The 12,540-nt window shown below is 43.8% G+C and overlaps 1 protein-coding gene across 4 annotated transcripts in view; it reads left to right on the top strand.

The window, feature by feature from the left end:
* PLCB4 (phospholipase C beta 4) overlaps positions 1–12,540 on the top strand; it is a 524,177-nt gene that overhangs the window by 72,388 nt on the left and 439,249 nt on the right. The window lies entirely within an intron of this gene.

The following is a 12,540-nucleotide window of genomic DNA, read 5'->3' as shown; positions in this document are numbered from 1 at the left end:
CAGGTAAGTGTCCTTATTAAAAGTCAGCAGCTACAGTGACTTTTATAAAAAAAAAAAAAATTATTCATCTGGCCCACCACTTTAAGAACCAATGGCGCCGCCACACGCCTGCAAAAGGGATACGTGTTTTTTTGGGAACGCATGCCATTTTGTGCCCTAATTTAAACCTAGCCTTAAAATAAATACAAGTAAAACAGATGCATTGCTAAATCAGTGATGAATGTTGGGACACCTATATGCAGAGACAAAAGGGTGGGCTTTAATGCCCATATGCCACACACATGCATTACTGGGGGGGGGTTGGGGGGCGATGTCTCTGTGTGCTCCCAGCACTACCCTGTAATATAAAAAAAAACAATATATACAGTATTTATATACAGTATTTATATACTGTGTGTATATACAGTATATATATATATATATATAGATAGATATAGATATAGATAGATATAGATATATATATATATATATATATATATATATATATATATATATATATTGTATAGCACAGCTAAATATTGTTTGCACTGTATACGCTGTTATTCATTTATGTCTGTGGACTAGAGACCACCTTAAAAGTTAAGCATCGTTATAATGGATTATCTATTTTAAATGATTTTTTTGGAAATCACATATTTCGGCACTTACATCATGAAGCATGCATATAGATCACATTGAGATATCTTACCCTGGCACTTTTATCAAGAATTGTACATATTGATGACAGAGAGAATATTTGTAATAACAGCACAGCGCCAACACTGTTTGACAAACCCATCATTTGTTGTGGACATTTGCACAATCTATTGTCTGGATGTTGGAGATACCTGGGCTTACTAAAGGCAAACCACTTGAAAGTGTCTGTAATGTAGAAGGAATGGCCAAATAATGAAAGCCAATGTGTGCAACTGTTGCCATGAATGGCATATGTTCCTCTGTAATATATATATATATATATATATATATATTTATGGTGTGGAGCCCTCTGACCGATACGGTTAAGGATGACAAACAAGGTTAACATAAACTCGCTTACTTGAAATGGACCTGAAAGTGTGCCCTGGTCTGACGTACGGTATACCAAAATAAGGGGGCATACCTTAGATAGAAAGTGGGTGATAAATGAAATGAATATGAATGGAGTGAAATGAGTACTCTCATGAGGAGTATGATGCTTGAGAAATGCCCTGAAAAAGGGGATGGGTGGGTGGGTATCGCGCACCGGAACCGACGAGGAAGACAGGCGAACGGGCTGGTTATATACTCCACCGGGCTCCTCCCATAATTTCAGGCCACCATACTGGCCTTTCTATTTATGGTGTGGAGCCCTCTGACCGATACGGTTAAGGATGACAAACAAGGTTAACATAAACTCGCTTACTTGAAATGGACCTGAAAGTGTGCCCTGGTCTGACGTACGGTATACCAAAATAAGGGGGCAAAAACATTCAGGTAGGGGTTGCATATTATTGATCCAAGTTTGTTACTGGGTGAGCTCGACAAAGGCCTGGGTCATCTCCGCTTGCGGATTGGGTATGTAGCGGGCGAAACAGGTGGACCTCCATCTGCCCAACTTCTTGATAATGTGAGTAGGACAGAGGTGAAGGATACCCGGGAGTATCCTGACACGTTCCACCGGGCAGCGTTCAGAGGTTTAGTGAGAAATGGCAGAAGAGGACTAACTCCTGGTTGATCAGCCAAAAAGGGTCGACAGGCGCGTGAGAATGGCGACCGGGTACCAGCGGTTGTTGGACTTATAGAGGTGTATGTCCGACCCCGAGCCAAGCTGCTGCGTCTTGGAGACTGCTAAGTGTAAGACGAAATGGTCTTCGTATCGGACCAGGTGGTGCTCGCACAGCATGCGTGCTGTGAGGCTACAACAAGTAAACTCGCTTGGCCGTAAGAAGCCGTAGAAGGCCAGGTGTATGGCTGCTTGTAAATGACACTAATGGGGAGACCGAAAAGGTGAAGTGGCCAGGAAATCTGACATATTTCTAAACGTCTCCTGTGATAGGCAGTCGTTTTGGTGCCGGCCATCGGCTGGCGCTTTCTGGATACCGCGCATAACAGCCCGAACGGCGTGGTAAAATAGGAAGGGTACGGTAGGGTCCTGGAGGGACGTGAAATGTTGTACACCGGTCAGGTATAGCCGGATCGTATTAAAGGATAACGCCAACTGCGAGTGGCAGTAGGAAATGAAGGCTATGACTTGCTTGACACGGGACGTCTCTGTACTGTGATACGTGATGAAGTTGGTTAAAGGCCCTCCAGGCTGATTGATAGGCTTTGAGGGTATTGCGGGAAAGGGAGTGATCAAATGAGTTGGGTAGCCGCTAGGAGGTGAGGGGCTAATCCAGGGTCAGTTGAGACCAGTCCGGGATAGCTGCTGATGTTGGTCCGGCTCCGGGTACCTGAACGAAAACGAGACAAGGTTAAAAGCGGGAGAGGGCGTCCGCTGCCTGATTGAATTTACCGGGGATAAAGGAAGAATGGATGTTGAACTGAAACAACAACAAGAGCTGGACCAGTCGACGTAGGAAGGACATAACCAACAGAGAGGGCGCCTTGGTGCAGCCAGGAATTGCCAGTAACTGGGGAGGCCAGGGAGCTGCGAGCCAGAGGTGGCCAAAAAAACAGCCGCAAGCCCATGGAGGCCGCTGCGTCGGTCATCACCTGGGGAGAAAGGGAAGACACGGAGGGAATGAACAGGGAGACGTCATTCCCAGATGATAGGAATTCCTCCCGCATAGCAAGGACTGCTATTGCCGCGGGAACCCGGCTGAGGACTTGCTCTGGATCCTGTGAGAGGGACAGTAAGACCAATAGGCGTGACACAAAGGCGCGACCCCTGAGGGATGATGTGCATAGCGACGCTCGACATGCCGTGAAGGGACTGTAGGTGTTTTTTGGATGACTAAACTGGGGAATATGCGAGGATCTTATATGTCCGTAAAGATGGCAGTTGTAATGGGCGAGCATTGGCCGATGGCTATGGGCTGATGCCTCTGGACGCCTCGTAGTGGGGATCTTGCTGTATGGGCCGTAACAACAGATGGCTCTCCGAGCATTGTAAGGATAAGAAATGTTGAACGCTGGCTAGAAATAGCCTGGGCGTGCTACAGGAAGAAGCCAGTCGCGTGTGTCAACATGATCCTGGTGCGGACGGAAGTTGAACTCAACTGTCCCAAGGAAGAGACGGACAGACAGGCAACAGTGAGTGGCTTGTAAGAAAAGCCACAGGAGACGAGTGGCCAATTAAGTGCTGCTGAAAATGACGTGTAGCCAGTTAGCGTGCCACTGAGAACGTGCTTGCAACAAATGATTGCAAGAAGTTATGCTAAGTCGCGAGCCTTGGCATGACTAAAGGTTGTGTTTGAACGTGTGCTTGCGACAATTGCCCGGGAGTTTGTCACAGGAGATGTGTACGTGGTGACTGTGAGCAATTCGTGTTACCGCATGTGCACTGCGAAGACTGCGGGAGTTGTGCTTGCATGTATGTTTGGATGCGTGCTTGCGATGGTTGCAAGATGTTACCCAGGATGCGTGCTTGCCATGATTGCAAGATGTTATGCTAGGACGCATGCCTGCAACGATTGCAAGGATTTACAGTAGGCTTCATGGGTAGCCAGGCCGGAAAAGACAGAAGTCCATCCGGTCCAACCACAAATCAAAATAATAAGGTATCACACTACCCGACACCCCAATTCTACGCCCGCAGCTGATCCAGAGGAAGGCAAAAAACCCCAACAGAGCATAGCCCAATTTGCTACAGTAGGGGAAAAAATTCCTTCCTGACCCCTCGAGAGGCAATCGGATTTTCCCTGGATCAACTATGCCTATAAGTATAAGTACCCTGTAATACAACGAACATTTAGGAAGGTATCCAGGCTTTCCCCAAAGCAACCTATTGAGCAGCCAGAAGTGCCTGCCAGCAATGATTGCCATAAGTTGTGCCTGGACATCATCTTGCAATGATTGCAAGAGGCCTATGCTTGAATGCGTGCTTGCCATGATTGCCAGAGGTCTACGCTCGAATGCGTGCTTGCAATGATCGCTAGAGGTCTATGCTCGAATGCGTGCTTGCAACGATTGAAAGAGGTCTATGCTCGAATGCGTGCTTGCAAAGATTGCAAGAGGTTTATGCTCGAATGCGTGCTTGCAACGACTGCAAGAGGTCTATGCTCGAACGCGTGCTTGTAATGAGTGCAAGAGGTCTATGCTCGAATGCGTGCTTGTAACGAGTGCAAGAGGTCTAGGCTCGAATGCATGCTTGCAACGACTGCAAGAGGTCTACGCTCGAATGCGTGCTTGCAATGAGTGCGAGAGGTCTACAATGATTGCGATTAGTCTATCTCTGGATGCGTGCTTGCAACGATTGCAAGAAGTCTACGCTTGGATGTGTATTTACGACGATTGCACGAAGTCTACGCTTGTATGTGGAGAAAAACAACGAAACACGCCTAAACGAAGCTGTGTTCTTCCCTTTTGAGGCAACTTTATAATGAAATGAGGCCGAGGAGCAAGGCCCCCCTGGTAGGCATCCAAACCTTGAAAAATCAACTGGACCCAAACCGGGGAGCGGCATGTGACAGTGAGATGAGAGAACCTGCCATGACAGAGATCCGGATCGCCATGCCACAACTTGCGACTGAGCACGAAACGGATTCTGGAGCATGTACTGAAATGAGGCCATTCCTGGGGCACGCCGAGACGAATTTGGTACACCGATGTGACTATTCGTACCGGAACGTGATAGGTGAAATGAAATGAAAACCCATGACAAAGACAAGAATCAGAGGACGAGCCCTTGAACCAAACGGATGAATCCTGTCCTTGGAGCATGTACTGAAATGAGGCCATTCCTGGGGCACGCCGGGATGAATTTGGTACACAGATGTTACTATTCGTACCGGAACGTGATAGGTGAAATGAAATGAAACCCATGACAAAGACAAGAATCAGAGGACGAGCCCTTGAACCAAACAGATGAATCCTGTCCTTGGAGCATGTACTGAAATGAGGCGTAACAGCTGGGCGCACCGGAACGAATCGGTGCATAAATAAATGCAACAGGATTCGAATCGGAGCGTAAAAGTGACCGAAATGATATGCCATGACAGAGATAAGATTCAACGACTGGACTGATGGTTACAACAAAGAATCCGACTCTGGAGCATGTACTGAAATGAGGCGTAGCAGCTGGGCACACCAGAACAAATCGGTGCATAAAAGAATGCGACAGGATTCGAATTGGAGCGTAATAAGTGACAGAAATGATATCCCATGACAGAGACAAGATTCAACGACTGGACTGATGGTAACAATAAAGAATCCGTCTCTGGAGCATGTACTGAAATGAGGCGTAGCAGCTGGGCACACCAGAACGAATCGGTGCATAAAAGAATGCGACAGGATTCGAATTGGAGTGTAATAAGTGACAGAAATGATATCCCATGACAGAGACAGGATTCAACGACTGGACTGTAGGTTACAAAGAATCCGTCTCTGGAGCATGTACCGAAATGAGGCGTAGCAGCTGGGCACACCAAGACGAATCGGTGCATAGAAGAATGCGACAGGATTCGAATTGGAGCGTAATAAGTGACAGAAATGATATGCCATGACAAAGACAAGAATCAGGGATCGTGCGTGAACCTGCGAGTGATTCAGTCTCTGGAGCATGTACAGAAATGAGGCCAAACCCTGGGGCACTTCAAAGCGAATCGGTGCACCAGAGGTGCGACAGGATTCGCGCCGGAGCGCGACTAGTGACAGAAATGATTCGAAACGGAAGAAATGACTGGGACTGAAATGACTTGGAATGAGATGAAATGAAATACATAACATAACTGCATGAATGAAGAGATATATTCGAATTGAAGCAGACCAAGCGAAACGTGCGGACTGCTTGTCTTGTCGTAACAAGCAGTCGGCTGTGAGTCGAACGATTCGACCGATACTAATAGAAATGCTCGGACAGTCGAACGGTTTCGAATGCCGTACCTGCGAATGAATCGCCTGACGTGGCGTAATCGAACGTGTCGAAAGGTGATAACGACTACATCGAAAGTAGAAAACAGTGACATGCGTACGAGGGCCACAGAAAACATTCGATTTGAAAGCAGCGAGCGGCTCGTGAGCACAGGGAATGTTGACGGTACATCGAAATACATGAATTGAAAAAGGGGGTGCCGAAGCCCTACCTGCGACAGCCAGCCCGACGTGCGACGACAAATTCGATGGGTACGACGACACTCCGACGGCGAAACCGACGGACGCTGATGAACGAGAAGACGAGTTGTCAAGACGGGGACGAAAAATGCGGGAACTGACGAACAGGCTCACTGCGTCTGGTCTGGATAGTCGGCCCTTGATACCTGACGTATCAGGTATCGCGCACCGGAACCGACGAGGAAGACAGGCGAACGGGCTGGTTATATACTCCACCGGGCTCCTCCCATAATTTCAGGCCACCATACTGGCCTTTCTATATATATATATATATATATATATGTGTATATATATATATATATATATATATATATATATATATATATATATATATATATATATATATATATGTGTATATATATATATATATATATATATATATATATGTATATATATATATATATGTATATATATATATATATATATATATATGTGTATATATATATATATATAGATGTACGTATCTCTTTTTGAGATCTTTTGTATTGCTACCATATGATGGTTATAGGAGGAAGCCATTGGTCACACTGACCCCATTACATCATTAATAACAAGAGTACAAATGGGAACCCGGTCTTTAATCGAATGTAGTCATTTAAATGTGATTGCAGCGAAGCTTTCCAACATCCAGGCGATATTCAATTATGAATCATGTTTAACATTCAGATCACAGGGAAGAGGTGATTTGACGTTTATGGGGCTAACACAATTGTCCGGTGATAACAGAAGACAAGTGTTGTCCGTTGTCATTTAACAACAGAGGAACAAACGGCTCCAGCGGTTTTATGGAAATGCAGAAAAGCATTTGTTCTGTGTGGAACGTGTTGGATGTTTATCAGCATATCATGTCCTCGCTGTGTGTTTGGTTTTGAAGGGCTGGGCTTTAGGCACGTTGGGGCGACACGATGGTCACCCAACATCTGACAGCTGGCCATACGCTAGTAGAGTATAATTAAAAAAATGTTTTAAGCATGTTTGTTCAATTTGTTAATGATTAGAGGGGTCAAATTGACATGAGTTTTCTATGGCATTGATGAGAAAATTCAAAGCAGCAGGATGAAAAAAATGTTCTCGAATCAACAAGGCGCCCTTTCCTTCGTTTTTGGGCCCTTCCTGTTGTCTTGTATGCCAGGATTTTCCCAAAGGAAGCCTTTCTCAATCGTTTTGCCCCAGAGTAACCCTTGGTACAATTTTCACTTTTCAGGGAACCCCCTGATATGATTTGTCCATTGGGGTTCACTAGGAAAATGACCCCCTTACATTGGTGGCCAGTGGGAAGACTGCCCCCCCCCCCCCCCCCCTTAGAGTGGTAATTAGAATGGCATCCATAAAAATATCTATAGATATAATTGTAGTCATGAAACTGGCTCTGACAAGTGGTGATGGACCTGGACCTATGAAGGCACCATCAGATGGGAGCTCGATTAGCACAAGGAACCCCTAGCTACCCCTGGAGGAACCCCGGTTGACAAAGGCTTGATTTTGCCAGTTTGAAGCTAAGTACCATCCAACACTGTTTCCAATAAACAATAATGCCGCATACACAGGATCGCAATTTTGGTTGGAAAAAGCGCTGATGGTTTTTCTGACGGGATTTCGCTCAAGCTGTCTTGCATACACACGGTCACACCAAATTCCGATCTTCAAGAACGCGGTGACGTACAACACGTATGACGGGACTAGGAAAAGGAAGTTCAATAGCCAGTAGCCAATAGCTTCCGTCTCGTAGTTGAATCTGAGCATGCGTGAGTTCTTGCTGTGTTGGAATTGCATACACACGATCGGAATTTCCGATAGAAAGTTTTTCCGTCTGCAAAATTGAGAACATGCTCTCAATCTTTTGCTGGCGGAAATTCTGCCAGCAATATTTTCCGATGGAGCGTTCACACGGTCGCATTTTCCGACTAAAAGCTCTCATCTGTCTTTTGCTGGCCGAAATTCCGACCGTGTGTACGTGGCATAACTGCATCTGGCAGTGACTAAAGAGAAAATTAGGAATTGTATTACCTCTATACACCGTTCTGTCATAACTTTATGACCACTGACAGGTTAAGTGAATAACATTGATTATCATATTACAATGCCATCTGAAAGTGGGTGGCATACATTTTTTTACTTAGTAAGTGAACATGTTGTCCCTAAAGTTGAAGTGTTGAAAGCAGAAAGAAATGGGCATTGCAGTATGTTGTGTATGGGGCTGCGTAGCCACAGACCGGTCAAGGGTGCCCATGCTGACCCGTGTCCACAGCCAAAAGCACCTAAAATTGGCCTGTGAGCAACAGAACTGGACCATGGAGCAATGGAAAAAGGTGACCTGGTATGATGAATCACATTTTCTTTTACATCATGTGGATGAGTGGGTGCGTGTGCGTCACTTACCTGGATGCAGTATGGGTAGAAGGCAATCCGGCGGAGGCGGTGTGATGCTTTGGGTAATGTTCTACTAGGACACATTGGTTCCTGCCATTTGGATGTTACTTGATACATATCACATTGTCTTTTTTTTATACTAATGCCGTGTACACACGATCAGATTTTGCGCCGGGAAATGTTGGATGTGAGCTTGTTGGCTGAAAGCTCCATTGGACATTTGTTGCCGGACTTTCCACCAACAAATGTTGGCTAGCAGGTTCTCAAATTTTCCGCCAACAAATGTTTGTTGCCGGACTTTCTAAAAGTCCAAAGTACAAACACGTATGCTCGGAATCAAGGACGAGCCAGAAGCGCTCGGTCTTGTAAAACTAGCGTTCGTAATGGAGATATCACGTACGTCTTGTACGTAATTCGTAATTGTTGGCCAACATTTGTGTGGCCGTGTGTATGCAAGACAAGTTGGAGCCAACACCCTTCGAACGAAAGTCCACGGTTTTGTTGTCGGAAAGTCCGATTGTGCGTACGGGGCATTCGTTTTATTGCAATTCAGTATTGGTCCGGTTACAATGGATTTCAGTACACTATCCATTCAAACTAATTCAGATCAAACATACCTAAACATTGTTGGTGTCCAAGTACACCCCTCATGGAAACGATATTACCTGATGGCAGTGGACTCTTACAACTGGATAATGCGCCCTGCCACACTGCAATGCCACGTACACACGATCGGAACTCTCGTCAGAAAAAGCTCTGATGGTTTTCCCGTCGGAATTCCAACGGAATTCTGCTCAAACTGTCTTGCCTACACACGGTCACACCAAATTCCGACCGCCAAGAACGCGGTGACTTCCACCACGTACGACGGGACTAGAAAAAGGAAGTTCAATACCTAGTAGCTAATAACTTCCATCTCGTAGTTGAATCTGAGCATGCGTGAGTTTTTTGCGCATCAGAATTGCATAAACACGGTCAGAATTTCCGATTCCGCAGTTTTTCCATCAGGAAATTAAGAACATGCTATCAAATTTTTTGCTGGCGGGAATTCGGCCAGCTAAATTCCGATGGTGCATACGCACGGTCGCATTTTCCGATGAAAATCTCTCATCCGTCTTTTGCTGGCCGAAATTCCGATCGTGTGTACGCGGCGCAAGAATGGTTCTAGAACGGTTTGAGGAACACAACTACGAGTTTGAGGTGTTGACTTCACAATTCTCCAGATGCCAGTCCAATCAATCATCTGTGAAATGTGCTGAAAAACAAGTCCGGGTTCATGGAGGCCCCACCTCCCAACTTACAGGAGTTAAAGTGGTTTTCACCTTATGGCATTATGCATTAAGGTGAAAAACTTTCTTTGCTGTAGATCCCCAGGCACCCACCCCTTTTTCTTAGCCTGAGCCCAATCAGATCCATCGATGAGCACTAGCCCAGTGTCTCCAGCTGCTGTGTCTCTCCTCATTGGACAGATTGATAACAGCGGGAGCCAATCCAGTCATGCGGGGGTGGGGTGGGGCCGAGTCCTGCTGTCTGTGTCAATGGTGTAGCGGCGGGACTCGGGTGCCCCCTGGGGGAAGCAGCTTTCCACGGGCGGCCACAGATGAGGAGGAGGGGCAGGCGCCGCTGGTGGGGACCCCAGAAGAGGAGGATCGTTGTTGCTCTGTGCAAAACGAATTGCAGAGAGAAGATAAGTATAGGCATGTTTGTTATTTTTACAACCCCCCCCCCCCCCCCCCCTTTAAAAAATCTGCTACTAAAGGCCTGGTGCCAGATACCACAACATACCTGCAGATGGTCTGATGGAGTCCATGCCAGGGCTTTGGTGGCAAAAGGGGGACCTACACAATATTAGGTGGGTGGTCATAATGTTATGGCTGATCGGTGTGCGTACAGTATATATATATATATATATATATATATATATATATATATATATATATATATATATATACACACACACACACACACACACACACACACATATATATATATATGTGTGTGTGTGTGTGTGTGTGGTATATATATATATATATATATATATATACTGTACGCACACCGATCAGCCATAACATTATGACCACCCACCTAATATTGTGTAGGTCCCCCTTTTGTGTGTATGTATGTGTGTGTATATATATATATATGTTTTTTTTTTGTAGTTTGTCATTTTAGCACTTATATAGGCCCAAAATGTATAACTTCATAATTACATTTTTTATTTTTTGGACTGTTCTGCTTTATTTTATTTGGCATTTTAGCATTTATATAGGCCCGGGATTTATAACTTCATAATTTTAATTTTAATTTTTTTTTGGATTGTTCTGATTTTTACAAGGATATTGTTCTTTTCATCATTTTAAGAAAATTCATTAAATACAGACAATTGGAACACATTTGCAGTAAAGATATTATATAATATTTTTTATACTTATTATCTCCTGCCATGGTATATAAATGGAAGAATTAGAGGAACCATGTCCCTGTTTGTGTTTTTTGGTTTTATTTTTTAAATATCCAAAAACGTCCAGTTTCACTCCTGTAAACCCAGAGAGATGAGATGACAGTTGCCTGATCTGGCTGTTTTCCCTCTTGGACACGGCAGATCCTGAGCTGGACATGTGGGTTGGCAGATGGGAAAAATCCTGAGTACGTCGGATCCTGCCTACAATCTGCCAGGATAGAAATTTGGGAACAGTAATTGCTTACTTGTGTTAGATTTTCCAAGCCCTGGGTCTGTTATCCTTTTTTTTCTTTACTTCGCTACTTGTGAACTGAGTAACGTAACCTGTGATATGGAATGGGAGACTTAAGTTCAAGTTCATATAAGTAAGGGCTAAGAGTCATGAAATTACTTTTTTTTTTTTTGTTTTTTTTGTATGTTTGTTTTTTAAATGATGATCAATTATTTTATTTTTTTATTTTTTAATCAAATAAATTTTTTTTTTTTTTGGGGAGGGTAACACTTTATTGTTTTTTAGAAATTTGCGATGCAAATCTAAACATCTAAACATAATTAATTTTTAGAATTTAGATGTCACTTTTAATTAAAAACAAAAACAAAAAAACAACAGTTTACAAAAAAAAAAAAAAAAAAAAAAATCAGTTAAAAAAATTCAATGTTAATGAGAAGATCACACATCCATAGGATCCCAAGGTACAGTGGTAAGTGGCAACCTCAGCCTGGACACTGGCCAGGCAATGCCCCCAATGCGTTTCGCATCCTCTTGACTGAGGGGCAGAGCGAAACGTGTTGGGAGGGGTCATAGCCAAAGTCCAGGCTCAGGCTGGCACTTGCCACCGTACCTAGAGATGCTATGGATGTGCAGTCACAGGGCCATCTTCCTCCATACTGAGCTATCTTTGGAGCCAGGAGGGACCCTCCCAGCACTCCCAGAGGTGGATGTATAGGATTTTTTAATTATTTTAATTAAACAGTTTAACAAAATCCAAATGAGTATTATAGAAATATTTTTGCAGAAAAAAAAAAGATCTGCACATACAGTAACAAATGTATTACTGGTATAACATACATGTAGTTTTTGTTTTCAATTTTTTTTGTTTTGTTTGTTTGTTTTTTTGCAAGGATATTTTTCTAATTCTCATGTGTTTTTTTTGTTAAACTGTTTAGTTAAAATAATTTCAAAGAAATCTGATTTTCTTTTTTTCTCTTTCTTTTTAATTGTTCACTTTTCTTGTTATCGGTTCTGTTATACCGATACTAATAATTTTTGGTAGGATGTTACCAGGGGACAGTAAAGTCTCCCCAACTATGCTATTTTTTGAAAAACATATTTTTTTTTTTATGTTTTGTTTCTGTTTAATTGGTCGGGGGGGGGGGGGGGGGGGGGGGGGTCACTGATCATATTGGATAATGCATCCTTGTTTTGCCAATTTTCTGACCATTATTTGAACATAAAATTCTCTACGATGTTTTAAAAA

The sequence above is a fragment of the Lithobates pipiens genome, unplaced genomic scaffold, assembly GCF_037356315.1.
Source record: "Lithobates pipiens isolate NorthernLeopardFrog02 unplaced genomic scaffold, aLitPip1_a1.2 Scaffold_18, whole genome shotgun sequence".
Classification (NCBI taxonomy): domain Eukaryota; kingdom Metazoa; phylum Chordata; class Amphibia; order Anura; family Ranidae; genus Lithobates; species Lithobates pipiens.
This window is presented reverse-complemented; position numbering and strand designations above follow the sequence as displayed.